Raw genomic sequence first — 5623 nt, forward strand, 5'->3', positions numbered from 1 at the left:
CCCCTACATAAGAGTTCAAATATAATGGTTAATTTTTTCTATAAAAATAAAATAAATTTAGACTAGGACTAAAATTTTGAACCTATAATTATAAATTACCGAAATTAGTAGAGTGTTTTCTAAATAAATTTATTAATTAATAACAATAATTAGGAATTCTTAATAACGTCAAATTAGAATTCATCTCTGTATAATACCATTTAAACCTAAAATAATTGTAAAAAATGAGTTTACTCTTTCCATCAATAAAACCCAATTAAACACACAAATAAATTCAATGCTAGATAAATATATTGTCTACATACAAAATTATAAACAACCCATCTAAAATATTAAACATTAATAATTTTTATTTAAAACATTAACGCGACATTTTACACATCAACGCGACATTTTTAATGTGATGATCCTCCCTTCAAATTAAAACGTTCATAGTAAATCGAAACCAAACTTTTGTCTCTCAGATAATACTTTTGTTATTTAAACTACCAGGAACGAATCTATGTAAGGGCTCGGGTGGACTGAAACGCACAAAAAAAAAATTGATTTTTTTTTTTACGGTTAAAAATGTGGCATTATCCTCTAATTTTTTTAAAATTTTCAATATAATTCATTATTTTATGTATCTAGTTATTAAAAAAATAGTAACTTACATTTATTTACTCGTTTTATCCAAAATTTTCTCGTTATTTATTTAAGTCACCTTAAAAAAAATTAATTAAGTCTACCCCACCACCGAATCCTGGCTCCGTTCCTTTGACTACCCTCGTAGATTAATATTGTAATTGTTTTTAAATAGTTCTTAAATTTTAGATATAACTTAGTCTTGTATGGTATTAAATTTGTTGTTACTCCACCTATCATTAATCACAAAAAAATAATAAAAATCAAGAGAACATAAATAAAGAATAACATCACTAAGAAACATCGTTAAGAAACAACTTAATCGATTATAGCTTTTCCTTTTCCCACGACCTGGCCCTCGCTATTTTCTCCCTATTTTTTCTCGTTTTCAACTTGAGCATTAGTAGCACTAGTATCAACAAATACGTCAAAAAAGTCAGCAACTTCTTCTAAATCATAGAAACTATAGTAATCATCACTATCATTGAAATAAAAATAATCTTCTTCGTCGAAGTCATCGGGTATTACATCTTCAAGATCATACTCATTGTAGTCTTTATATATCATTTTTCCCTCAAGAAATCTTGAGAGGACTAAGATCATGGTCATCATCTTCTTGCACCTTCATTTTCTTCTTGATCAACTTGTCATCTTCGTCCTTAAATTTTTTCGGGGACGAAGCCTTGATCGGATTATGGCTGCTTGAAGATGCCATATTGAAGGTAGATCTAAGGCTTTAAGATTTAACTTTTTATATGATTTTAGCTTACCTTAGCCTACTATATATATATATATATATATATATATATAATTTTATAAAGAAATAATTAATTTTGTCATTAGTAGGTTATATCAATTTTAGAAGAAAATATTCATTTATGACTGATAGATTTGATCCGTTTACACCCTTAATATTTACCATATCAAAATTTTAGACCGTTGTAAAGAGGTTTACATCACAAAATATATTACATATATGAATAATGTGGAAATATTTTTATGTAGAAAGAGTAATACTTAAAATAATATCAGATGAAATCTGGGTATTAAATGATAATATTATTTAATTCTACTAGTCAAATTAAGGAAATTGTAAAAAGAATGCTACAAATACTTTATTTAGATTTTATTCTAGTGAGGTTACAATAAAATTTTGTTTTAGTCAGGGCGTAAGACATGCTTTTTATTTGTTTTTGGAAGATATACAGTTGAAATTGATCTATATTTTTCTAATGTCACAAAATAATGATGTAAATGAATATAATAAAAACATTATTGATTAAGTCAGGATATGAGTTGTTATGAGTTTTCACCGATCAAAAATATATTAGAAAACATAAAATAAAGCTCAAAATGTAACCAAAATAGTGATTTCATTTAGAATCAGTGAATTCTTTTGGGTTATTCTTATGATGCTTGATTTGATTTCATCAAACATGTTATTAATATGTTTACAAGTTACTGATAAGGTATCATTTTTAATTAGTTTTGAAAAGGTTACAAAATTTGTGTTGAGGCGGATATATACTATAATTTTTTCAATAACAACACTATATAATTTTTTTACATAAATACTTAATAAACCATGAATAAATGGAATTAAAATATTATTTTCTTTGCAGAATTCATAGTACTCTTTTCAAATTCATGTATTTCTAAAATATGAAAGCTTTCAAAACACATTTCCTGGATTGAGTATTATCCGGATCTTCAAATTCTTTTGAAATAATTTTTTCTAGCTGGGAAACCAGGACGGAAAATCTATTATGGAATTATAATTCATTAGATAGAAAAGTTCATTTCTGACATTGTTGGTTCTAATCCATTTAAAGTTTCAGTGTGAGTTTTATTTTCTCTGACAATATTTTGCTTATTAATATAAAGCTTTTCTGCAATTGAAGTTGAATCTTTCGAAAACGTTGTTTCTCTTATTTGAGAGGTGGATGCCCTTGAAGGATATTCAACTTTATAGTCTATTAGTGAAATATATGATCTAAAGATTTGTGTTTTTGTAAAAGTAATATATTTCATATTTACCTTTCATTATTCTGAAAAATAATCTAATATATTATTTATAATTTTGAACCTGTGGTTGTACAGGGACAGCTTGTTCGATTTTCCAATTGTCTGAAAATGATATTTCTTCTCAATAGTCTTTTTTTAGTAATGTTTGAATTATCAAAATTTGTATGTATTAAGATTGTCTCATTATTTGGTTTTATCAACTCTCCTACCTACATTGGGGATTTAGAGTAAATAAGGGTTTATAGTGAATTCTATAGCACACATTACCTCTTTTCAATGAGTGTAATTATATCTGTGTGTTTTAACATTTAATGTTAGAAAATCAGTTATATTAACGTCAGATAAAGATAATTGTAAATTTGGGAAAACGTTAAAATAAACTGGTTCATGAGCTAAACTAAATTATATGATTCCCAGAAAAAATTGTTTTTAATTTAGGTTTATATGAGTAGTATTTATTACTTGTTTTAGACCTATTTTTTCAAATGTTTCAATTGATATATAATTTAGGTTCGAATTTAGAATTGTCAATTTGTTTAAGATAATAAAAGGGAAAATTAAAATTGTAAAAATTGATACCAAATATAAAGATAAAAATCTTGGAGTATAATAGCCAATATAAAATAGAAAATGCGGATGGAATGCTAAAATTAATTTGTAAATAAATTTTACAAAAAAATATTTTTTTAAAATTTGATCGAACTCTGGATCTAAAGTTTTCAAATTGGGTCAATATATGTTTATTATATTAAAACTATATTAAACCGATCAAATATTTTTCAATTCATATTTATTTGAATGCTAACTTCTCGTACTTATGCATTATGCATTATGTTTCAACTTAAAACGTTTTTAATGAAAATATAATTTAAAAAAATTATTGTTTCATCAACATTTTTTTAACACTTAAATATCTAACTAATTATTTTAGAGCTTTATATAAGTAGTATTTGTTATGGTTAGTATATCTCAAATATATTACCAATTTAATAATAACTTAATACTACTATTGTATAATTATAAAACTCAACTATACTCGAGTATAAAAATGCGTAAAAAATTAAAAATTACGGGTCCACATAAAATGTTTTAATATATTTTTAATTCAAAATGATAATAATAATAATATTATTATAATAAATGTAGTTGTAAGGGGAAGGTCAGGTAAGCAGGCTGGTCATGTTTGTTTTTATTTAATTTAATATATTCAGAAACAAACAAAGTGAGGTGTTGTTCAACTTTTAGCAACAGATAACTTAACTCATAACCCATATGAGGTTCCATAATCCAGACAAAGTGATAATCCATTTTTTTTAGTTTATCAAAATTCCCTAATTATAGTATTTTTTTTCCTAATTGACCTTATATGAGCTCATACAATAGTCTTATCTAAACTGTCATTGTTGGGTTCGGATGAAGTGTCATGCACTACTTAGGATTTGATCCTAACCGAACATATTATTTAGCTGAAGTTAGATTTCTAGTTTTTTTTAATTAGGAAGAGGGAGCATGACACCTCACAACTATAACATTTATTTTCATTCAGAACGCTTTCGGTAACAATCGAATCTGTACATATTTGATTTTTTAGGCCGGACTATTTTCCACTAATAACTCTAGTGTAGTTTATTGGAGTTAAGATATTCTTATGATGTCTTCTTTAACATTTGGGGCGCTCCCTTCTACCTGCTTTGCTCTAACCTGAATCATAAAATCTTTATGTTTATATGAACCATCTCATATTTACAATTTTTTTATTAAAATACAAAATAACACAAATATTTGGATTTATTTGGTCATACACGATCATCACCTAGCACACAACTACCTTTGTTTTAGGATCACTGGACTTAAATGGATGTTAACTTGAAATGGATGGACAAATAATTTATAGAGCACAAGCGATTAGGGGTGTTCATCGGTTCGGTTTCGAGTTATTCGAGTTCCTCCATTCGGTTTCTTCGAATTTTTGTTTTTTCGTCAATTCGAAAACCGAACCGAATTCGAATAAATTCTAATGAAACCGAACCGAATTCGAATTTTATATTCGGTTTGAACTTCGAATAATTCGAATTCAAACCGAATTCAATTTTCTTTATTTTAAACTCAAAATAAAATCTACCAACCAAGAATTGAACCCGAGGTCTATACCATAGTAGGATACTATTCTACCACTAGACTACTAGTGTTTTTATTTCATTTTTTCTTTTATTATAAATCTTAATTCAAAATATTCTAGTTTGATTATTTTGGACTTATTCTTAAGTTAAGTTTGGAAGAATAAATAATAAAAAATGAATTCGGTTTTCGGTTTGGTTTTCGAGTTGAAACCCAAACTCGAAAACTAATTCGAAAACCGTATTTGAATTCGAATTGGTTTGAAATTCGATTCGAAAACCGAAAATGAAATTCGAATTCAGACCAAATATTGAACACCCCTACAAGCAATTTAATTGGTAAAAAACTAAATGACCATTCCTGCACCCATATATTTTTAAGTAGAAGAGATCACTACATTTGTTTTAAGTTGTACATTAAGAAAAAACATAAACATTTTTACGTGGTCGGCAGGATTCGAACCTGCGCGGGCAAAGCCCACATGATTTCTAGTCATGCCCGATAACCACTCCGGCACGACCACATTTGTTTATAAATATTAAATAGGCAAAAGATAATCATTTTGAATAATTCTTTTCATTATTTTCGTAACAATATTATTTTGTCGATCGAAAAATAATTGCGGAGACAAGTCCACATGATTTCTAATGATGAGTCGATAAACACTCTAACACGACCACATTTGTTTTAGAACATTAAAGAAAAAAGACAATCATTTAATGCATCATTTCTTTTCATTATTTTTGTACCGTGCTAGTAGGAACCTGCACGAAGAAAAGCCCACATTATTTCGAGTCATGCCCGATAACCACTCCAACACGACTACATTTGTTTAAAAATAGTAAAGTTATTTTAT

At 27.0% G+C, this 5623-nt stretch overlaps 1 non-coding gene across 1 annotated transcript; it reads right to left on the reverse strand.

Annotated features, from left to right (window-relative positions):
- Nucleotides 1-5208: 5208 nt before the first annotated feature.
- Nucleotides 5209-5290, reverse strand: TRNAS-AGA. The gene has a single exon. It is a non-coding gene; the product is annotated as a tRNA-Ser (tRNA).
- Nucleotides 5291-5623: the final 333 nt, after the last annotated feature.

This window comes from Impatiens glandulifera, chromosome 2, assembly GCF_907164915.1.
Source record: "Impatiens glandulifera chromosome 2, dImpGla2.1, whole genome shotgun sequence".
In the NCBI taxonomy this organism is placed as follows: Eukaryota; Viridiplantae; Streptophyta; class Magnoliopsida; order Ericales; family Balsaminaceae; genus Impatiens; species Impatiens glandulifera.